We start from the raw sequence: 25,673 nt of genomic DNA, 5'->3' as shown, positions 1-25,673 counted from the left end.
ATTAGCATGAAACGGTTAACCAAAATTGTAAATCATTACCACCGAACCAGACACCACAAAAGTATCATTTCAAAATGACAAATATCCCTACAAAAGATTTATCTATAACATGTATAACAATGAACCTAATCAAACCTTAAGAAATAAAAACAAAATTCTAACAATGTCACGAAGACATTATAGCATCTGGACATCAGGTACATAAAACTTAAATAACAGTGTCTGCTTTATCTTAAATATTACGCAAGTAACGGAATTAATTCACTCATTTCAAATAAAGACTCCGCGAACTTTTAACATGACACAAACAAATACCAACAGAAAAAGCAAAAATTTTATTCTCTATTGCAGCAGTGAGTTGTTAGAATTAATTACCTCCCTTTTCAACCTAGTGTAAAGGATTCTTCATTTTCGCATATGGAATTAAATCTTACCATCTCTCTCAACAAGGACTTAGCTTCAGTGCATACACCCTCAAATGAATGATGTAAATTTCACTATATAGTAATGAGTACAAGCATTAACTTTTAACACAATTTGTTTTTTTTAAATTTATCTTAATCTGGACAATTATATCATGATGTAACTAAACTGTAATTGTATAATTGTAACTATAACTGTAAATATATCCCGTTGTAACTATGTCTTTCATAGTCTTCATTGGTATGCGAGATTGTATTCAGTGTATTCATACGTAACATTTTCCTGTACTTCTTAATGTAATTATGTTAAATTAACTGGTACAGCAGGCAACAACTGAGCCTCGACCCATTAATGAATGCAAATTTATTTCAATTCAATTTATGTGGCACTCAATGTTTAATATTCAATATGTTCTGTTCTCGGCTAGTACGTCTCAGTCACCATATTAACAATTGAAATTAAAACTAAAAACGTGAAGAGTGAGCTAAATAATCAACAAACGAATGCATCAAAAGAACAGCTTAAAATTGTTTAGAATGTATCGTTCAGTGCTTACGTGTAGCAAATATTCAGACACAATACGAACATAGTACTATCGTTATAATTCTTACAATGTGTTCCTTCATTATTCAGTGTTAATTTTTTGCGCGCAAACAAAGTAGTATATCGATCAAAGAAAGAATAATGATTTCTTAATCAAACCACAAAATAATGCTTACACTCTAAAGACTATGGTACGATCTAAGCGACCCGAAACAAGTTCTCACAAAGTAAGAAAAAGGGGCAATGAATGTCCACAATGTCTTAGTGCTGGATAACATGACCATTATACAAGATGCGTTGGATGAATTTGAACAAAGTGACAAAGGACTGAAAATTTGGTATTTTCTTCTATTTTTTCGAAAAAGAATTAGAATTTGCAGAACACCTAATCCGGTGAATGGCGTTAAAATACGTAAGATAATAATGGTGTTTAGAGTATTTTGATACTTTAAACCATTAGGGAGTTGCAATATATATTGGTTATGTTTGTAACATCGCTTGAAATTATGTAATTGGGATAGTATGTAATTACAACTACCAAAAGCTGATGTTGTAAAATCAAAAACATAAAGGGAAGTAACAATCATGTTAAGATAACAGACATTGCCACCACTAATCACATGTTTTTTATGTCCCAGACGGTTTGAAATATCAAATTTACATCAACGACGTTATGATATTTCCGTCTATTGAAACCATCTACGTGATTAGATGTGTTACTTATGTAAGCTCTTTCTCAAAATAAAGCCTTTCGCAAAAAGAAAATTTTGCAATTCTCTACAACTTTTGTCGCATTTATTCGAAATATCACACATCATAATTGTGGTACTAGAAATTATGGAACCTAGGATAGCCTTTATACACCGGGCAGGAATTCGAACAAAATCTCATGTTGAGGGCCTTGGTGAGTCCATAATTATCACAGGATAACGATTGATACCTCGTTTCCCACATATGGAACACTGATTACAAGTAGAAACACTTGTGTAATTCCCTTCCTATTCGTAGAAGAAGAAGAACAAGAAACAAAAACCCTTAAAGATATCACAAATAGAAATGGAGTGCTAGCAATCCTAACAGTCACTCTCCACTGACAAAAAAACCTAATGTGTAGACAATACACTTGTGACAATAATATAAAAATGGTAGCTCTTGTTGCAATACAAACCGATACTAAACTTCAGAATAAATCCTATAAAAAAGCCCTGTATATCGTTTTCAAAGAGCTGTTGGGAACATTCAGGTTGTCGGACCTTGTGACCTCCCTTATTGCCACAGATTCATAATTCATACATCCTTGGAAAGCTTATAGATTACAGACTCCGGCGAGATAACCTTTGTGCAAACCAATTCAATCAAAAAATATTTTGTCTTATATGGAACCGCCCAGAAAACAAATGTAATTTACGTCAAAAATCTGAGACTCAAAAAATCGACCAACTTTGCCACTCCCCTACGCCCCTCATATAAGCAACAAGTACTTTCTCAGGATATTAGCATGTAGCAGACTAATTCATTGTTTCGCATACAAATTTTTATAACTGTAGCCCCAAGGGGGGAATTTCTTGCAAATAAATTTATTGCAATAACCGAACAACACGAAATTTACCCTCGTTTTGTTCGCCGTGGTACCCCCTAGATACGAAAGGTGGATATCGGCAGCAAGATTATACTCCAGAAACACATTTAAACCAACATTACCTTCCTGGCTTAATTAGGGGTTGAGCTACTAAGGTTTAAAGCATTGACACAGAAAGTTGCATCCTTCTGTGTTCAAAAGTTAGACATTGTCCAATCCGTTTTACTTGCGTTATTACTGTTTATAGAGGCCACCAGATTTAAACGATTGTAATACTTAAGAAATCTTACTGTACAACACAGAACAATATATGCTGAATTCCATATTAAGGTTTAATTTCGAGATATGAAATATAATAATGATTATGAGTTAGTACTATTTAAGAATACTTTTATTGGGTTTTCAATATGGAAAATCAGTTCTACTGCACGGTATGATGCCAAATAATATCCAATGTTGTTATTTTGGTGATACAATATTTCGGCGTTTTTCTCTATTAGTTCAAAAGTTAGAATAGGTATATAGATAGATATATCAAGAGACTTACAAATTAATCTAAACATTCACAATAATGTATGGAACTATGAACTGAATTCAACATCTACCTCATATCTACAAATTCATTCCTGGAGTGTCCTTTCTCAAGAATTTATAGTATATATTTAAATTCCATAACATAATCAAAGTTACAGAAACGTCAAACGGATTTGAAGATTTAGTAGGAACAATAGCACATCTGAACAACGTTAAATTTTAAAGAATACACTTTGTGAATTGGATAATACATAAGCACTCAATTGGAATGTAATTACGATTGCTTTCCAAGCATACAGTGGCCTATCTCGCAATTGTAGACTCACCTGTAGTTCTAATTCTATTATTACTGGTGACATATTAAAGTATAGTGCTAAAATGAAACAAGAAATATGACTTACTCTTTAGTTATATCTTCCAAAGGCTTCTTAATGGTTGGGTCTTCGAGGCACACAAAAATCGCAGGTAGAGGAATTTTATGTTCATATTCGTTTATTTTGATAAAGATAGCTGTAGGATTCTTTTGGTATTTGTGCCAGGCGCTTAAAACACAATACACCCCAGTCGTAATGGACGATAAGAATGCAATTATCCAAAACACTCTGCAATATTTAGTGTATTAAAATTACAGTATACAATTACGAAACCAGAAATTGACTCGTATAAAACGTTCAAACATCAATGTCTTTTCAACATGTAATTTTAATAAGTTTGAAAAATTTTCATGTAATTTAACGGAAACAGTTTTTGGGTGTTAGATAGGAAAAATAAATTGACCATAACTCCAGCTGATAAATTATGTCGAACCCTTAATCAACTCGTACAATGTTCATAGAAAACAGTTTTAGATTGTCTTTCAGTGACAGAAATAAATGTAATAAGGCTCCATTTGGAGAAATACAATTGTGATCTGAGAGCAATTATACTAGTAAGGGCGGAAGCTGGTCGCGTTTTTGGCCCCTGGGTCTCTCCCTCAGGACCCATGGTCCCTGTACCAGTGTCAATGACCTAGGGGTACTTAAGAACACCCCCTCTAGATTTTGGCAGGGATACCTTGGTCCATCCCTAAATTTTGGCAAGGGTACATTGGACCACCACCCATTACATTTTGGATATTGACAAATCTAAAAATTTGGTATGGTAGCCTAGGAAACAGGTATTTACTACTATCAACGTTGCGGGAAAAATCTTGTCCCCTTTCATGGGTAAAAAATTGACAAAAATTGAAATTTCTGGGGATTTTGACCTAATTTATTCCCTTTGATGGGGTCTTGTTACCTTATAGGTATATGGACATGTACAGGGGTCCATTCTTTTTCATAAGGCAACGGTACATTGGTGCAACCCTTTAAAAATTTTGGAGGGGTACCTTGGTCCACCACATAAAATTTGGAAATTCCCAAATTTATAATTTTGGTATAATAGTATAGGACCCTAATATAAACTACTATGAATTTGGGTAGTCTACCTAATCCCTTTTATGGGAAAAATTGCCAGAGTATAAATGTAAGCAATACGTTATACCACGTTTTCGGGTTTTGGCCCAATTTATTTGCTTTGATGAAATCGTATTACCTTATATGGTTATATGTGCATGTATGGAGCTCCGTTCCCTTTCATAAGACGTAGGTACATTGATGCACCATTTAAAAATGTGAGAGGGGTACATTGTCCCACCCCTTAAATTTTGGGAATTGACCAATTTAAGCATTTGGTATAATAGTATAGGACCTCAATATGTATCACTATAAATTTGGGTGGTCAATTTCGTTCCCTTTCATGAGTAAAAATTCGTCAAATTATAAACCTAAGCAATAGGTTGTACCACGTATTCGTTTATTGACCCGATTTATCCAGTTTGATGGAGTCATATAGGGTTACATTTTCTTTCATAAGGTATGGGTGTTTCCTTGGTTAGTGTACCCACTTTCAATTTGGGAATTTTCCAACCAAAAAAATGGTATTACCCTTAGGGCATCAAATATTAGTATGGTAAGGTGATCGATGAATTGGTTTTTGATGAGCGAGTCTTTGATACGACGACGGGTCCCAGGTCAATCTTCTTTACGACACATGTCAGGTGGAAATTTTGAACAAGATTCATGGCATTGGTTCTTGTCTTATATCGCACACTTGTTTAGGAGATCATTATTTTGAATCTGTTAACCTTGTATTTACTATATTGATAGTATACCTTGACATGGAATGAAATATAAAAACACATAGATAAGCATAAATTGTATTTTGTTCATTTTCTGGTTTATTCTTCTTTCTTGGTGCACTAAGTATTGACAATGTTTGTAAATATACATTTTTTTATATTGAGCTGGATTTCTTCATTAGCCCTCATCATCTTTTTCTTCTTGATTGTTATGATTTGTTTCCATGTTATACAGCATAGCACCAGTTTGCAAAGCTTTGTATTGTGAATTCTGTAAAAAGAACGAGGAAAATGAATATTAGTATAGAAATAGATCATGATAAAACAATGTAAAATTCACTCTCAATGATAAATATTATAAAATTACCTGGAAGGTATATTGCAGCAGTCTACGATCATTAACCGAGGGTACTGTTGTGAACAAGTATTGAATTTCACGCAGGGATATTCCTTGGGCTTTACAGCACAAATAAAAATAAGCATAATAGCCACATACGAATGAACCAAGACTGCATTTGGCTATTGTTATATTTATAATACATACAATGAAATTTTAGGAATGTAATATGTTGTGGTACATAAGGAGGAAGACCATAGCTGTCAAAATATTCTCCATAAGCAAGATTACCAATATAAATTGCAATCCAATGGCTTCCTAATTTTGTTGATGGGTCTGTATTCACAATGATTTGCCAGAGGAAGAGAAATCTGTAAGGGCAACTCATCGCTTACAAATACCCCGGTAAACTGATATCTGAATAATGGACTACCGTTTAAGGCACAAGCTAATTCTAATGTATTTAACAGCGTGAATGAAAATGATAGATAACGTATACGTACCTTGTTATTTGAAAGTTCAGGATAATGTTGCACAAGTGGTCAACCTCTAGGAGTGAGGAAAACTATCATACACAATACAGTTTGCAGCTGGTGCTAATTTCTCTTGGAAATGAACTTCCAATCGAATAGCTTCGTGTCGTTGTAAATTCCAATAGTGACAATCTCCAGCAGAAGAATCGGGAGTTAGGTCGAATATAAAAAGTGTACATAAATTCTTGTAGCCAGCTCTTAAAATTGTATTTCCAGCATTGGTAAAATGTATGGCTGAGAATGAGAACAAAGCTGGGTACAATGAAATGTAGAGATACTCTTCAAAGCTGGGTTGCATTGCTTTCGAAGGTAAAGCTTTTCCATCCACGTACAATGTTAACAAATTACTGCTTAGATGTTGAAATTCAAACGGATTGCTGGTAATAGTTCCATTGGAACCTTCATTCGATGTAAATCCCGCAATAATGCAATTTGGCAATGTGCCCATAAATAGGTTATTAATAGTTCGGGATTTTTTTGGACAATTCCCAAGTTGAAAGTAGATACTCTAACCAAGGAAACACCCATACCTTATGAAAGAAAATGAAACCCTATATGACCTCATCAAAAGGAATAAATCCGGTCAGTAACCGAACACGTGGTACAACCTATTGGTTAAGTTTATAATTTGACGATTGTTTACTCATGAAAGGGAACGAAATTGACCACCCAAATTTATAGTGGTACATATTGAGGTCCTATACTATTATACCAAATGCTTAAATTGGTCAATTTCTAAAATTTGAGGGGTGGTCCAATGTAACCCTCCCAAATTTTTAAAGATGTGCATCAATGTACCTACGTCCAATGAAAGGAAACGGAGCCCTATACATGCACATATAATCATATATAGTAATAGGAGCTCATCAAAACAAATAAATTGGGTCAAATCGCGAAAACGTGGTATAACGTATTGCTTACATTTATATTTTGGCAATTTTTTTCCCATGAAAGGGAACGAGGTGGACCACCCAAATTTATCGTAATTTATATTAAAGTCCTATACCATTAACCATAATTTTAAATTTGGCAATTTCCAAATTTTAAGTGGGGGCCAAGGCACCCCTCCCAAATTTTTAAACGGTTGCACCAATGTACCCATGTCTCATGAAAGAGTATAAAGCCTTGTATATGCCCATATGACTATCTAAAGTAATAAAACCCCATCAAAGCGGATAAATTAGGTCAAGAAACCTCCGAAATTTGAATTTTTGGCAATTCATTACCCATGAAAGGGAACAAGATTTACCTCCAATGTTAATAGGGGTACATACCTGGGTCCTAGGCTACCATATCGAATTTCTAGATTTGTCAATATACAAAATTTAAGGGGTGGTGGTACTATGTACCCCTGCCAAAATTTAAGGGGTGGGCCAAGATACACCTGCCAAAATCTATAAGGGTAGTCCTATGTACCCCTAGGTTATTGACCCCGGGAATGGGACCATGTGTCCTGAGGCAGAGATTATGGGGCCAAAAGCGCGATCAGGTGCCGCCCTTACTACTCTTGTTTCCCATATTACCAAACTTTAGCACTTGTTTTTTTATTAGAGTGTATGATAAATGTTTTCATTTCGTACTTGGGGAAAAATTATTTTAGTTTGCATTCAATAATTCAGTTTAAAATATCTAAATTTTGTCTTGAAATTGGTTTGATACAATCGTATTTTCAGCAATGTTATGTTTTCTAGTAATATAAAAGTAAATTTTAAATAAGATCCTGATTTTAATAAAAACTTAGTTTAGAAGTCACTTTCGTAAAAGTAATTTAGGAATAAATCCTTATCATAAACTTGCGAAATTATATTAATTCTAGACAAGTTAGTTATCAGTCGATTCAGGATTGTCTCAGGAAACGTTTCTATGAGCGTTACATACACGTACTTGCAGATCTTTATATTAATATATCTATGCAAAAGGTATATAGAATTTTAGATACTAAAGTATTTTACCACTTCGGCAGATGAAGATTATAGCAAAATAATGCATCTAATTGACATTTCTTCTCTCTCCGTGAGGTTGCAAAGAAGTCAAGAAAGACATTTACTTGTTTTATTTATGGGGGTGCGGTGGCTCAGTGGTGCAGCGTTCACCACCGGAGCTTGGGCTCCTGGTTCGATCCCAGCTCGCGCCTTGTGGTGGACAAACACCGTGCTCGTGGGCTTTCTCGGAGTTCTTCCGTTTCCTCCCACTTTCTTCATTCAACCATTTTACTCATCTCTCATCATCACCGTCTCCTTTAGTCTAACCGGCATATCCGTGGGACGTAAAACTTAAAGATTTCATTTCATTTTTGTTTGATTTATTTCATTTTTAATCAATTATCCTTCAATTATAATATTTGAAGTATCTGTAGTGATTCCTTATTCTACTTCCCAAAAATTTGTGAATTAAACGTACTTGAATACTATGTATTAAAATGCATTATTTCTCTTTGTATAGAGTAGTTGTTATTATAAGATATAGCTCTTTGTAAATTACAACTAAAATTCAAGATATTATAAGAGTAAGGTTGTCTTTTATAATAATTTTTTAAAAAAACTATATGGCTTCAATTTGCTACGTCAAATAAGGTTTCCAAAACTTTAACTTCATAATAAAAGTTATTTTCGTTTTAATGTATTTAATTGAAAGGTAATGTGTGTGATATGAATCTGTATTAGAGGAAAACAGTACTTCATAGCATAGCAGTGTCAATTTTGCATGATCTCCACTCGATCTCCAGATCAAAAGCCTCAATTGAACTGTTTTACCTCGAACTTGTGCTGAATTGTTAGCATTTGTGCCGATGGAAGAAAGAGCTTAAGTCACAAAATCTTATGTTAGAATATCATTGAAACATTTTTGTATTTCTTAAGTTGAGTAAATTCCTGAGACACGTTTTGAAGTACGAAAGAGTAAAATCTGTATTCTCTTAGACATCGGACATGAATTATCGCATTTGTATATAGTCAACTTAACCATATTATTATATTGTATAGAGTCAACGAAAATGTCATATTAAAGACATTCTCACAGATTAAATATTCTCATTTATTTTTTTATTTCATGTTCTCACTAGTTATTGCATGACCATATTACTTTTTATCAAAGGAGTTCTAGTATTATTTGTCGTCGTAGTCGTTTCTGTAATTACACAGTAACAGTAATTAGCATCTTGTGCCTCAACCAGTGACGATTTTAATTGTAATTAGTGCTATACTTAGAATTTAACCAATGCGATATATCTTGCATTGAGAAACATTTTAATTATGTTATCTATGGCCAGTAGGGTATTTACGATTTAGTTTCCGGAGGGGCTTTGCTAACGTTCGATGGGGCTTTGCCTGGAAATATGAAAATTCTACAAGATATTTCATTTACTTTACTGTACATAGTAAGATTTCGGGGGGGGGGGCTTATGCCCGGAAGCCAGCCCCTAAATGTGCCACTGTCCATGGCTAATGACTATATCGATAGAGGCTAGTCATGACCTTTTCTCAGGGTCGCCTATATGTATTAACAAAAGAAAGGTAAGAGAGAAAAATTAATCATTCTGTTTATCTTTCTCTTCTAAGAATTTGATAGTTTTATACGCTTTATAAACCTTACATTTTTGCCTCTTCCGACAAAGAAAGTGCATAATATTATAAATGTTTTCTGAATATGCGAATTATAATCACATGTTGGAAAAACCCTTAGTATTTTTGGTAACATCACGTAAAACCGTTTCTGAATATTAGTTTGTTGTTTAAAACAAGCCGAATTGTGTTCTTGCTTTATCGTATGAGTTCCATAATACTTTTAGTATTAAGTACTTCAGATTCCATGTTAAGTTGTTGGTTAACATTTCGTAACTGAGAACTATAATGAGGAAACAAGCTGTATTGTTCATTCATAAATTATATATATATATATATATATATATATATATATATATATATATAGGTATTTTGTAATTTTACTGTATAACTAGATCAATCACAGGAAATAAATATGTAAAACACAATGCAATTTTCTTACTTGATATCCGGAGTAAATGAAGAGAAATATTATAATATGGAAACAAGATCAAGCGTACCTGTCTGCAAACCTTCTCTTTCTTCTGACAAGCTCTGGTAACCCATGGAGAGATGTGTTAGACAAATACAGCTGAATATAATGCATCGTACAGTAGGCCAAACACTATGATTATAATTAGGAGCGTCTATTGAAAAAATGTATAATTAACTATATACATATCAAAGAGAATATGTTTACTATTTACTAATATTATTAGTTCATCTTATTTTATAATTTGCTCTATATTTTGTTACATTGTTTCAGCTATTTCTCACCAATTAAAGAACTATGACGTAATCGGATACGAGATGTAACGAATATGTTTGTGATGTAAGAATATTAAAATTTTTGGTTACAGTTTTTCATGTATTGCCATTAATAAGTTATTTATGTTGAGAAATGGAGTTTTTAAAAATTAATATTATATTTTATGCAATTCTGTAATAATAGTCCGAAATTCTTGGCGAATGAACTTAACATATGTTATAAAAGTCAGATGTTTATTCTTTTATTTGTATTTCATATTTAGAACATTTTAATTTGGCATATTCAAGTCTTTACAAATAGAAAGTATTCTAAATTTTGAAATTTAATTATCTTTTGTGTTCTTTGGTCAAGGATAATTATATAAATATATATAATTGTTTGCGTTTGTAACAATTTGGAATGATACCTCATGTTAAATAGTCTCTATTAATAATCTCTATTAATAGTCTTATGTAAGATATAGAAAAACCCCGTAAAAGCCGGTCTGAAACGAACTTGAGAAAAACAAAAGAAAGTAGAAAGTATTAACTCATTTTTTCAATGACGCATTTGTTGCAAAACCAGGATCGAGACATTTTTATTCACCATTGTTGCCAAAGCTGAAAGTGGGTTATGTTTCACAGGGTAGCGAATTGTGATTTGCTTTTCGTGGAATGTTGAACTTGAAAATTGAAAACTAGTCTGAATCTAGCACTTCAATTGGGATTCTAAACTACGTTCTGTAACGTATGATCTTCCATCTTTACGTCATTATTCTTACCTAAGTCTGTTTTTCTAATTTAATTTATTCCATTGTAATTTCTATTTAAATGTTTGTAAACAAATCAAGATGGAATGTATGCTACTTGGTGTATTTGGAGTATATATCCTATCCTAATCCTAACTATATATAAAACTACATGAGCTGACATAAATTATTGAGCACTTCCTGTAGGGCTACAATGATTAAATTTGGCATGATTGTAGCTTTCCGGAACTAACCCACAGGAAAATTGTCAAAACTGAATATTTTTAATTTTTAGGGGGTCTAAAGAGGGGATGAAAAATTTCCCCATGTTATTTAAACGGACCTTTTTTTGGACTTATAATCTCATGTTTTCGGTACTTAGAATTGAAATAGAAACTTGAAATACGGTATGCTTACACATTTTCGTTAGCACTACCTAAGTAAATCAGTACAAGTAAAAAATTCTGATCTTAGAGTGGTTTTATAGGGAACTGAAAAATCTTTCCCATGTTATTTATATGGGACACCTTTTACACCCTCAAATTATTGAGCACTTCCTGCAGGGCTACAATGATTAAATTTGACATGATTATAGCTTTTCGGGACAAACCCTCAGGAAAATTGCCAAAAGTGAATATTTTTAATTTTTAGGGGGTCTAAAGAAGGTATGAAAAATTTCCCCAGGTTATTTAAATTAGACTTTTTCTGGACCTATAATCTCATGTTTTAGGTACTTAGAATTGGAATAAAAACTTCAAATTCGGTATGCTTGTATGCTTTTGTTGGCTGTACCTAAGTGAATCATCAAAAATGAAAATTTCTAACCGTAAAGTGGTTTCATGTGGAACTGAAATATCTTTCGCATGTTATTTATATGGGACGTCTTCTATACCCCAAAATGTTTAGGCACTTCCCGCAAGATTAGGATGATGAAATTTGGCATATTGTAGCCTTCCAGAACTAACCGACAGAAAAATTGCCAAAACTAAAAAATTCCAACTTTAGAGTGGTTTTATGGGGAACTGAAAAATCTTTTCCATGTTATTTATATGGGACATCTTATACACCCTCAAATTATTGAGCACTTCCTGTAGGGCTACAATGATTAAATTTGATATGATTATAGCTTTTCGGGACAAACCCACAGAAAAATGCCAGAAGTGAATATTTTTAATATTTAGGGGTTCTAAAGAGGGAATGAAGAATTTCCCTATGTTATTTAAATGGACCTTTTTTTGACGTATAATCTCATGTTTTAGGTACTTTGAATTGGAATAAAAGCTTGAAATTCGGTATGCTTCTACGTTTTTGTTAGCTTTACCTAAGTGAATCATCAGAAATGAAAATTCGCAACCGTAGATTGGTTTTATGGAGAACTGAAAAAATCTTTCGCATGTTATTTATGTGGGACGTCTTCTACACCCTAAAATGTTTAGGTACTTCCGGTATGATTAGAATGATGAAATTTGGCATGATTGTAGCCTCTGAGAACTAACCGTGAAAAAATTGCCAAAAGTGATTTTTTTTTTAAATTTTTCAGGGGTCGAAAGGGGATGAAGAAATTCCTATGGTATTTAAATAGGTGTTTTCTTGGAATACAAAATCTTATCTTTCAGATAGTTGAGATAAGAAAAAAAAAGTCGGTAGAATTCCGCACCGCTGCAGCTGCCTTTGGCCCCACTTTGAACTCGTATTGCATACACGCCCTTATGACGCTCTGTGGAGGTCTCATTCACTCTGTTCTTACGCAAGTTCACAATGTAACTGAACTAACTACCATAACCTGGTAGTATGCTGCACATACGCAGTATAACAGCTGACCTTCGTCTTATCCTCATTCGCATTCAACTCACGGTGGGAGGTCCAATTGAACACAGACCTCCAGAAAAGCGACAGAACTTTCTTGCTTACCTTTATAAATTAACAGAAATAAAAAATTCCAACTTTTGTGGGGTTTATTTATAGGAACTCGTTTTATATCTCAAAATTATTGGGCAATTTCTTTAGGATTACAATGATTAAATTTGGCATGTCAAAGGAAAATTGCCAAAAGTGAATATTTTTAGTTTTTAGGGGATTTTTGAAACGGGTATTACGGAACGTGTTTGTTACAGTTGCTTTATATGTTGTATTCTTGTTGATCTTTTGTTAAAATGCACGGTTATTGTTACCTTAAGTTATTATTATAGCGGTTGCTGTTAATTGTTTAATTTCATTTAATGTTATTTGTTTTAAACAGTTGTGCACTACATATCAAATCAGTACCTCCGATAACTGTAATCGTTCCGAGGACAAGAACCTGCGCTCTCTACATAGCGCATCATTCGCATATGAGCATGAATCTCCTTGACATTCCTGGAAACATCTGTACATGTTCATTACAGACAAAAGTTATAGACGCCGTGATAAAAATTGGCAAATGATACTATAAAAGGGAGATTTTTTCGATTATTTTTTCAATATTTCGGACCGTTTGCAAGATTTGAGCCTACTTCCGTTTGAAGTTTCTAATTCATGTATGATAAGTGTATTCTTTCTTCTTGCATTCAGTATATAATAAGCAAACAGATTGCATACACAATTAATTACAATGTCAGTTATAGATGGTGTTCAATGCGCAAAACACTGCAAAAATAAAAGTTCGTCTTAGACTGCAGAAATGTTTATCGCTCCTTTTCAATTATTTGGCCATAAAACAAACGTCTGAGACATATACAACCCCAATATACAACGATGTGGTGTTGCAATACATAATGCTTAGGATATGATGCTCATTTTTTTTTTTTTTTTTTTTTTTTTTAGATTCAACACTTCCAGTGTACCCGTAAAACTGTAATAAAGAAATAACAACTATGCTTTTTAAATGTTCAATTGGAACTGAACAATCTACAGAAAATTTACAATCGATCAGTGAAAATGCCATTATTTTGAGCCTGTTGTTTCCGAGATCTCATTTTCGAAAGGTTTCAGCACAAACATAATAAAGTCCACAAACATATATTCTAAAGGAACTCCAAAGATGGCAGGGCAGTTCGTTTCCATTGATTTTCGAGAACACTTATTAAAATACAAAGTCTTTGAACACTAATTTTAAATCATAAACTTTATGAAAAAAAAGTGTATTTAACTTTTTTATTTAAAGCACACGGACTTAAACTGTTTGTCTCTGTGAAACGTAAAATCACAAGTAACCGTAAATAAAAGAATTGAAAGCCGAACTTATAAGTTGGAGTTGAGGCGCTTGTATTGGAACTGGCCACCTGGAATCTCTAACCAGGTAAAAAAATAGGGTATCCGTAGCTGGCGGAGAAAAATAACCAAGTCACTTAGGTATTTATCCCCATTAGTTTATTTTAGTCGCGATCTTCGTATATACGGTTGGATTACTTACCTCTTTGAGGCTGAGGAAACAACCGTCGAATTATATTTAATACCTCCACGGAGGTTACCACATCAAATTGATTATTTCTGTTGACGACCTAGCTATTCCTCTTGGCTAAACGATTAATTAAGTTACTCTCCTCTTCGGAGGGTAGCTTATACTTTTGACATCAGCTTCATTCATCATCCGAGCTCCTATGATGGCTACGTCCAAGCCAGTCATCTCGAAAAAGAAGACCAAAATCCCAACGAAGATAGTCAGTCGATCTCAATACCGGCCTGAGGACTTCCTTATCCCGCTGGGGCGGCCCACCACCTCCGGCGCTAGTGCCAAGTCACGATCATCCTCGACTAACCGGTCAACGACTGACGTTCCATCCCTTGCTCCGCCGCAGGACGACAATGCCATGGACTTTACCCTGGTTACTACACCCAAGCGACGTCGCTCGTCCTTGGAGTCTACATTGAGCCAACAATATTCATCAGACTTCCCTGTTTTACCGATGAGCAACCGATTTGAGCCTCTCTCTACTCTCACAGCTGACGAGTCTCCTGTGATAGAGCCACGGCCCAAAAGCACCAAAGAGATTAAACCACCACCTATTTACATTTACGGCATCAAAAACACATACAATTTCACCAAAAGCCTTTCCAAGACCCTCAGAGAATCGCCTCAGGTTCGGCATAACAAAGAACGCATCGTGATTCAGGTATCTTCTAGGGACGACTTCACAACTATAAAAAACTACTGCGAACAGACGAAAACTGAATACGCTACTGGCATCGCCAAAAGTGACAGACCCCTAAAGGTTGTCGTTCGCAAATTGCCCATTGATACAGACGTCGCCGACCTTCAGTCTGAACTATTCACCTTAGGCTTTAAGCCACTCACGATTCATCAAATGTCTCGTCGGGGCCCCACTGGTGGAGATAGGGTTCTCATGCCCCTTTTTCTCATCTCCCTCGAGAAAACTCCAAATATACAAGAGATCTATAACGTATCAGCTTTGCTTCATTATAAAGTTACATTTGAGCCGTATCGACCGCCGAGTGTTCTGCAATGTTACCGGTGCCAACGCCTTGGTCATTCACAGGACACTTGCAAAGCTCAACCTAAATGTGTCAAGTGTGGGCAAAGTCATTTTACAAAAGCCTGTGCCAAACCAGATGCATCCACGCCAGCAACCTGTGCAAACTGCGGAGGGGACCATCCAGCCAATTATCGCGGTTGTCCCGTCTTTCGCTCCTACTCAGATGCTCTCAAGAAATCAACTCCTTCTAGCCGCAGCTCCGGTCCTACTGCATCAACTTCACTGGATGATAAGGCACCTCGCAGCGACCGTCCTCCACCACCAAATCAGGATGCTCCCTCTACGTCCAGCACACCAGATAGTGCGTCTACACCATCCGTTAATGACTTTAATCTCCACTCACTCCTCACTTACATCAAGACCTTCAACTTTGGCCGCATTATCTCTCATCTCAAGAAGGGATTTACTAGACTTCGGGAAGCCACGGATCCTGCGTCTAAGGCTGCTGTCGTCATAGAGACATTCGCTGACATGATTGCTGATGGCTGCTTCTAACCAACCACTCATTCATCACACCATAACTGTTGTCACCTGGAATGCAGATGGTCTTACCGACCAGAAGCGTCTCCTAATTCGTTTTCTAGCAGAGCATCAGGTCGATATCATACTCATACAGGAAACTCACTTCACTGCCCAGGTTACACACTGGAGACTGCCCAACTACCAATTATTTCGTCTCGATCGAGTTCAAGGACGGAAAGGAGGATTACTGATTGCCCTGAAACGAAGTTTCAAGGCTAGACAACTCCTTTTACCCCAGTTACACACACTAGAAGCTCTTGCTATAGAAGTCTTCCTCCCCGGGATTCCTCTCATCTTGGTCACGGGCTACCGTTCTCCAGCACATGACTTAGATCCCAATGATTTCGACGCCATCTTGACTTTGGGCCCCAAAATCATATTGGCAGGGGACTTCAATGCAAAACATGGGGAATGGCACTCCAGACGTTCCAACGAAAACGGACGAATATTACACCGGTATCTGCACACATCTCCATTCATTGCCTATGGGCCACCTGATCCAACTCACCATCCTAAAGCAGGCGGAGAACCGGATGTGTTGGACATAGTTCTAAGCAAAGATACCATCTTAGCTACACGTCCTTACGTAATCTCAGCACTGGACTCAGATCATGATCCGGTCCTTTTCAAAATTTCGCATCGTCATATCTCCCGTCCTGCACCCGCTCATATCTCCCGAACTACGAACTGGGATGTCTATAAGCAGGAATTAAACTCTTTGCTCGACATAGCCGCTCGTCCAAAGTCTCCTGCGGAAATTGATCAGGCGGTCGCCCATCTCACACTTGCTCTACGTACGGCTGACTCCCTCAGCACATCAATAATTCCTGACTTGCAGTCCGATCCACAATGTAACTCTCCATTACTTCGTCTTTATATCCATCTCAAACGCTGGGCTCGAAGTACTTGGCAGCGCACCAGACATCCACTCTACAAAACACTTTGGAACACCTTAAGCCGCAAAATCAAGACCATCACTAGACGACAAACCGAGCAGTACTGGGAGACACTTTTTCGTGGGGTCACACTTAATGACGCTAAAATCTGGCAGTATTCCCGCCTTTTCCAGCGCCGAGAGACTTCTCGTCAAACTCAAATACTGCAAGGTCCGCATGGGGTCATACATGACGACCAAGGGCAAGCAGACCTATTTCCTTCATCTCTAGAGCGCCAGTTTACACCTAATGCGACTCCTGTCGTTCCTCACATTCGGCAGGACGTTCGGGCCACTATGCGCATGCTCCATTTTCAACCAATACTTCCTCTGCCTGAGGTCGTAACACCAAGGGAAGTTGAGCGTCAAATTTGTCACTTGCCCAACAAAAAAGCGCCTGGAGTTGATCAGATCCGCCCAGAACTACTGAAACATGGGACACGGAAGCTACTCCTCTATCTTGCTGCTTTATTTACAGGCATCCTTCAGGTTTGCTACTTTCCCCGTGCTTGGAAAGAAGCGAAAGTCATTCTTCTCCCTAAACCAGGTAAAAATCCAACTCTCCCAGAAAACTATAGACCAATTAGCCTATTATCTCATGTGAGCAAACTCTTCGAACGAGTGCTTCTCGCCCGACTTCAGGAGCACGTCACCACTCTAGATATACTCCCCCACCATCAATTTGGTTTTCGTGCTAACCACAGCACAACAAGCCAATTAGTGAGGGTAGTCGACCATCTGACTACCTCTTTTAATCGACGACATTATGTTGTAGGTGTATACCTTGATATCTCGAAGGCGTTTGATAAAGTGTGGTTACCAGGCCTCATTTATAAACTTCGCTTACAAGGTTTCTCTTTACCTTATCTCAAACTCCTCACTTCATACCTCTTTCATCGCTTTTTCCATGTCTCTGTGGGACAGACCAAGTCTGCTCCCAAACCAATTCAAGCTGGTGTGCCTCAAGGCGCGGTTCTTTCGCCTCTGCTTTACACCTTATACACCGCTGACTTACCCATTGTGCCACACTGTTTTCCTGCAACATACGCCGATGACACTGCTTTCTTCACGAACAGCAGCAATCTTCGTCTTTCCTACCACTACATGCAGCGGCAACTCAATGTCTTTCAACGTTGGGCTACCACCTGGCGCCTAAAAATCAACGCGGATAAGAGCGTTGCAGTCTGTTATAGCAAAAGACGCAGCAGAACCATCCATCGTTTATATTATGACAACATTGAAGTTCCACACCGTCTGCATGCTAAATACTTGGGAGTTATCTTAGATCGAGGCCTTACTTTTGGTCTTCATATCAGGGACATTAAACACCGAGCCCTTCGAAAATTGTCTGCCCTCTATACTATTCTGCGTTGCAGTGCCTTAAGTCATGAAACAAGACTCCACGTCTTTAAAATGGTAATTTTGTCCACAATCACCTATGCATGCCCAGCATGGCAACATGCGGCACTCAGTCACTTGCGCACGGTCGAGAGTGTGCAAACCAGGGCAGCTCGTATCATAACAGGCCATGACCGATATACGCGTAATCGTCAACTTCTAGAGGACTTAAACATATATCCTATCCGGGACGTGTTACATCAACACCATACTCGTTTTTGGGCCAACCTCCCCCGCCACGTCAACCCCGCTATTGCAGCCATTGGCACAGCGCATACACACCGACGAACTTACAGGACGCCACGTTTGTAGCATAACTCTTTACCCACACTCTCCCCCTCACTGCGACAGTTGCAGCTGAAGGCCACATGACGTCGCCGTATCTCATGTTCTAGCTCACCCCCCAAAGGTCTAATCATTTTGTTTTCTACAGCTGTCATCGAGTCAGGGACTTTTGTCCGATACTCGACACAAAACTACACTTTCAAGCTAAGCTAAGCTAAGCTAAGCTTGTATTCATCATAATTCGCTGGTTTCCAGCTTTCTCATTGGAGGCACTGCTTGCATTGCCAAGTCTAGGCTAGGATTATTACGTGCTTGTGGACGCAAGCACGGCAAGTCTCAGTTACGGGCGAGAGAGTGAGAGAGACTAAGGGTTTCACCCAAGTGGATACTGCCTTACCGTACACACCAGTGTACAAGATTTTTGGAAGCTTAGCTTCATCATTCATACTTCATTTCTTCTTCATCATCATCATTTCCACTATAACTTACTACAGTACGGAGATTACCATAAACCCAAACGTGCCTTATGGCATCTCAACCTGTGAGTGGCCAACACTCCGGTTTACCACCAGTTATACCGCAACCCTCTTGTTTTCCGGGACATCAGTCAGACGAAGATGTCATTCATTGGAACGGATTTCTGCCAGCCAGGGCTCTTCAGCTCGCTCCCGTTCACCAGTAGCATCAACAAAACTGCCGCCTGCTAAACGACAGCATAAGATCAGTGACGCCAGCTCTGAATCTTCCATGAATATTGACATTCGAGACGATAACCAGTTTCCTAATCTACCTCCACCGGGTCGCCCTGCTATCTATTATTATTTACTTCAGAATTTTGACCCGAAATTCACTAACACGAAACTTCTTTTCGTTCAGATTACTAAATACCTGCCTCGTGTCAATATCACTCAAATCATCAAGACCAGGAACGGAATGATTATCAAAACACCTGATCCAGAGTTTCTCCGTACAATCCGGAACAAGTTCAGTTTCGAGATTTTCGGAAAGAAATCTACAATGACCAAGCTCAGTGACCAACGTACCAAACAGCCACCTCCGCCGAAGAAATCACCTACTCTTTCTGTTGTTATTCGTGGGGTAGATCCGAGTTATACCGACGATGAGATCCTCGAAGAACTCAAGTTAGAGGGCTACCTTATCATCAAATGCATCCGGATCAAAGGCGACCATGGTCCGACATACATGGTGCGCGTACTTACCAACTCACAGCAGACCATTGATGACCTGCTAACTCGTGGTGCATATATCTACAAACAGCGCCATCGTGTAGAACCATCCAGGACTTCTTCTCCATTACCTCTTCGCTGTGAGCGCTGTCAGGTCTATGGACAACATTCTACATCTCAGTGTAGAAACCCATTTAAGTGTGGTTACTGTTCGGGCCCACATCCTACACGTAGTTGTACAAATTTGAAATCACCTCCGACGTGCTCCACATGTCAAGAAAATTCACACCCAACATATAGTTACAAATGCCGATCCAAACCAGCTCCTGAGCCATCAAAACCAGAGACAGTAGTGCCACTTCGCATACCTGAACAAATCCAACCACCTACAAATCCCGCTCTTCAACAGCCTGTAACTGTCCATCAGCTTTTAACATTTCTTACTCTGTCTTTACAAAACATCCACCCGTTCTTACGTAACCATATCGCTCAACAAATTCAATACGCAGCCAAGGCAATTTTCAACGTTACCATCTCTCCCACATATTCTGGCAATAATGTTTACTATCATTCAAATGTACTGGAAACCGAGGTTTAAAAGCCACCATGTCTCTCTTCATTACACTATGGCGCTCTCCTTCTTGTTTTTGAACATACGTTCTCTGTCACAGCACAAGCCGCTCTTTGAAGCGCTTTTGCTTGAAGAAAAGATCCATGCCTTTCTGCTTAATGAGACTCATCTCTCACACAACATGACATGTCGCATACCTCGATTTCAATTGTTACGGCAGGATAGCACCATAGCAGCCAGGCGAGCCAACGGGGGAGTAGCGATTGGGTTTTCTCCTTCCATCCCATTTCGCAGTCATTCACCCGTCTTACAAAATATTCCTGAACATCTTATCACATCTTTATACTATAAAGAACTCTATGTAACAGTTGCCACTTTGTATATCCGTCCGGGTCATGATATTCCATTCAGTTTCTTCCAATACATCTCTAATAATTTTCGCACCTATATAATCATGGCAGACGTGAATTTACACAGCCGTCCGGCGACTCAGCGAGACCAGTTTCTCAATTATATCACTAGCCATACTACCGGTGAGACACTACCACTGCCGAAACCTACCAGGCCTTCTAGCCAGACTACCCCGGATATAGTTATTGTGTCGAGCAACATATCTCATCGTAGCTCTGTTGAGGTACTTGATCTCATTGGCAGCGATCATGCTCCTATAAAACTCCTTATTACAACTCGTTCGGCTACCTCTTCTCAGGATATACCTCCACGAACTACCTATCGTTATGATAAGGCAAATTGGACTGCATACAGATCGCATCTCACAGAAAATCTTTCTGAGCTATCGCCACCAAGTACCGAATCAGACCTCTATCATTGTCTCGAATCTCTGACTACTGTCATGCGAAATGCTACTACCAAGTACATTCCTACATCTACTACTTCTGCCTTTCGACCATCTTTGCCTCCACAATACCTGCCGTTGATAAAACGTTCTCGTCAGTTTTATAGGGATTTCGTCGCTACTGGCAACCTAGACTCCCTGCATCGCCACCGACAACTTCAACGCACCGTTCACAACTATCTCAGAGCTTACAAACTACGGAGTTGGATCAAAACTTGCAACCATCTCGGTTCTCTTTCTCATCCAACGCAGTATTGGAAGCGCTTTCGGCTACTCACTGTGCAAAATACTCGAATAACTTACCCTCTTATTGACAATAATATGCCTCTTCATACCGATACTGACAAGGCTAATGCGTTTGCACAGTACCTTCAGGAAATATTTACACCACTGACGCCTGATTTACCTCATCGTCCTCATCCCGTCGACAGGCTCAATCTGGACTCTCCACATTTACAACCAAATATTCAACATACTCTTCCCGAGAACAATCCTCTTACTGAGCCAATCTTGATATCTGACATTACTTCTGTTGTTGCTCATAGACGTAACACAGCTCCTGGTATAGACTCTATTACATACAGGCACGTTCGAGAAAGCCCCTATATTGTTTTATATTTGCTTTCTCTTATATACACATTTATTTTACGTACTGGCTATGTCCCTGTCGACTGGAAAACATCCAAAACTCTCATGTTTCTCAAACCAGGCAAACCTGCTCACACTGTGAGCTCTTATCGTCCCATTCAATTAACATCAACATTTTGCAAAATTCTGGAGCGTATCATTGTCAAACGTCTTCACTGCTATCTGGCACTACACAACAGCCTTCCTCTTGAACAAGCTGGTTTTAGACCCTCTTTCAGCATTAACGACCAACTACTTCGCCTTACTAATTCCATCTACAACCATTTTAACACAGGACATCCATCTTGCTTGGTCCTGTTTGACTTGGAAAGGGCATTCGATAAGGTCTGGCATCCAGCTCTTATTTATAAACTGAAGCAGCTCAGATTGCCTATTGCCTATCTCCGCTTCATTTATAATTTTCTCACTTGTCGCCTGGCCTACGTCTATCTTAATTTTAGTTGCTCCTTTCCAATTTTTCTTCATTCTGGGGTTCCACAAGGATCGGCTTTGTCACCCTTACTGTACATTCTATATGTTGCCGACTTTCCTGTTGTTCCAGCTACAGTACAATTCTTTCAGTATGCAGACGATACTGCACTGCTCGCCACTGGTAAAACTATCCACCAACTTAATTTGGCCTTACAAGATGCTATCAATACCTTTGTCGATTGGTGCTCTCACTGGCGCTTGAAAATAAATCCGACAAAAACGCAAGCTATTGTATTCCTATCACCGAAATACCGCTCTCGTATACACCGTAATCCTAGTCTCTTGAATCTTACTGTTCAAAATGTACCTCTTAAGCCTTCTCGTACTGTCAAATATCTTGGTCTTACTTTCGATCACCGCCTTACATGGTCGGCCCATTTGCAAGCTATCGCAAAAAAGGCATATGGTCGTCTCAATTTGCTGAAAAGTCTTACTGGAACAACCTGGGGACTCTCTGCGACTACTATCCTGAACACCTATAAGGTTTTTCTGCGACCTATACTTGTTTACGGTTTTACCGCCTGGTTATCTGCACCACCATCATACTATGAGAAACTACGGATTCTTGAAAGACATGCCTTGCGCATTGCTTTTCGAATTAAGTTGCCCAGTCCAACTCGGGACCTCTATGATCGCCTCACATTTCCACACATCCTCTATCATCTGGAAACACTTCGCACAAAATATATTACCCGGCGTCTGCAGTCCAACCATCCACTTTTACAGCAAACATTTGAAGAACACGCTCGTAATCTCTCCCTCTCTGCTGCTTTCATTCCTCCGCTTTCATTACTGCTTACTCTCTACCGCTACACTATTCCCCCTGACCACCCAGACAATCGTTACTACGAACCATATTCTTCAGACGCTCATCTCCCTCATATCTGGCCATCATATGCACAGTAATACCTACCGTTCTAACAGGGCACCCTTGTCTTCATTAATGCCTAGCGTCGCCCCTAGGCGAGAAGATAACACGCATTTGTCATACTAACAAAACCTATGTGTTGTGATGTGAAATGCACCTCATTCTCATCTGCTCTCATCCATCTGCTTTCCATCTGCTCTCATCCATTCAGATGCTCTTTCACATGTAAACCTTAAACCAACCTAATGATTATGGTTATTAAAACCATAATGACCTGAATTGCTTGTTAATAAAAATGCTTCTTTAACAACCCATAGCCCATCTATTGTTTTCTAATATATTGCAATAGTACATCTACCTCTCTTCCCCTACAGAGGGCGTAACCCTCTTCGGGTAGTTGCTAGCAATTGCTAGCAGGCAAAAAAAACGCTTGTATTACATCGAAGATACTTAGCTGGTTTCCAGCTTTCTCACTAGAGGCATTCCTGTAGTGTCAAGTCTAGGCTGAGGATATTACGCGTTTGTGGACGCAAGCGTGGCAGTTCTCAGTTTTTGGGCGAGAGAGTGAGAGAGACCAAGGGTTTCACCCGAGTGGAGGCTGCACTACCGTGCACATTAGTGTACTAATTTTTGGGAGCTTTTGCTCCATCATTCATCATCTCATCACATCATCTATACTGCTATAGACATCTGCTACTCACATACACAGCGTTCTAGAAATCATCTTGTCCGGCTACTATGGCCAGTGGACAACATCCTGGTCTTCCGGCTGCAGTTCCTACAGCTTCTACTGTCACTACTAAGGTAGAGAAGCGCAAGAGTTACAAGGACGCTTTTGTAACTTCAGATCACGATCAAGGATTAGTGGGTAATCCTATTGACGGCGACCTAGCATGTCATTCAAAATCTCCTCCTCATAAGTAACATCACGATGACAATATCAGCATCGCCAGTTCAGACGACAGCTCTCGCCTTATGATTGTTGATGGCATTCAACAATTTCCTCAGAAACAACAGATAGAAACTCATAACTTTCTACTCCAGGACTATGATCCGAAATTCCGGAACACCAAACTTCTACTCCAGCAACTTCTGAAATATAGACCACGGTCTGAAATCTCACCGATCATACAAACTCAAAACGGCTATATCATTAAATCGCCATTACCTAACTTCGCAACAACAGTTAGAGACAAACATAGTTTTGAGATATTCGGAAAAACAGCCAAACTCACAAAACTGAACGACCAACGTAAGAAACAAATGCCACCACCTCGACGAACTCCTATTCTGTCCGTAGTTATCCGTGGTGTTGATCCGTCTTACAGTGACGAAGAAGTCGAAGAGGAACTACACCACGAGGGTTACAACTTCAAAAAATGCATTCGAATCAGGAATAATCAAGGAGCTACTTATATGGTCAGGGTACTGACAGAGTCGCAGGAAACTATTGATGACCTGCTTGAACACGGAGCTTTCATATACAAGCAAAGACATAGAGTGGAACCATCCAAAACATCGCCTCCTCTTCCCATACGATGCGATCGATGCCAGGAATACACTCATCCTACACCAAAATGCGTAAATCCGTTTAAATGTGGCTACTGCGGTGGCCCTCATCCTACCCGCTCTTGTCCAAATATGCAACGGCCACCTGAGTGCTCAACCTGTCATGAACGTCATCCAGCCTATAGCTATAAATGCAAAGCCAAACCTACTCCAGAAGAAGCAAAACCTGAACTAGTAGTTCCACTTAGAATGCATGACGCACAGAATCAAACTTCCGAACCCAGCACATCCGATCAACCAATAACTGTTAAACAGCTTCTTGCTTTCATTACTCTCACTCTACAAAACATCCATCCGTTTGCACGTCCCTTAGTTCTACAACACGTCCAGTATGCTGCTCAATCAGTCTTCCATCTTCAGTTCCAGGCGACTTACAATGGTCCAACTGCCTACTTTCATACATTCCCATCTTCACAAACCTTCTAAAGGTCATCACAGTATGGACATTATGGGTATTGTTTTTCTGTTTGTTAACATACGCTCTCTCTGCACCCACAAAATTCTATTTGAACAACTGTTACTCGAGGAGAAAGTAAATGCTTTTCTTCTTAATGAAACGCATCTGACTCCTAAAATGAAATGCAAAATAACAGGGTATACGATCATTCGCAAAGACAATACTTTACCAGCACGTCGGGCAAATGGCGGGGTAGCTGTTGGGTTTTCACCTCACATCCCATATCGTATCCACACTCCAGCAATTCAGAACCTCCCAGAAAATCTAGTAATCACTCTTTACTATAAATC

Source organism: Thermobia domestica, chromosome 11 (assembly GCF_964235325.1).
Source record: "Thermobia domestica chromosome 11, izTheDome1.hap1.1, whole genome shotgun sequence".
In the NCBI taxonomy this organism is placed as follows: domain Eukaryota; kingdom Metazoa; phylum Arthropoda; class Insecta; order Zygentoma; family Lepismatidae; genus Thermobia; species Thermobia domestica.
The sequence above is the reverse complement of the archived record's forward strand: the minus strand, read 5'-3'. Positions refer to the sequence as shown.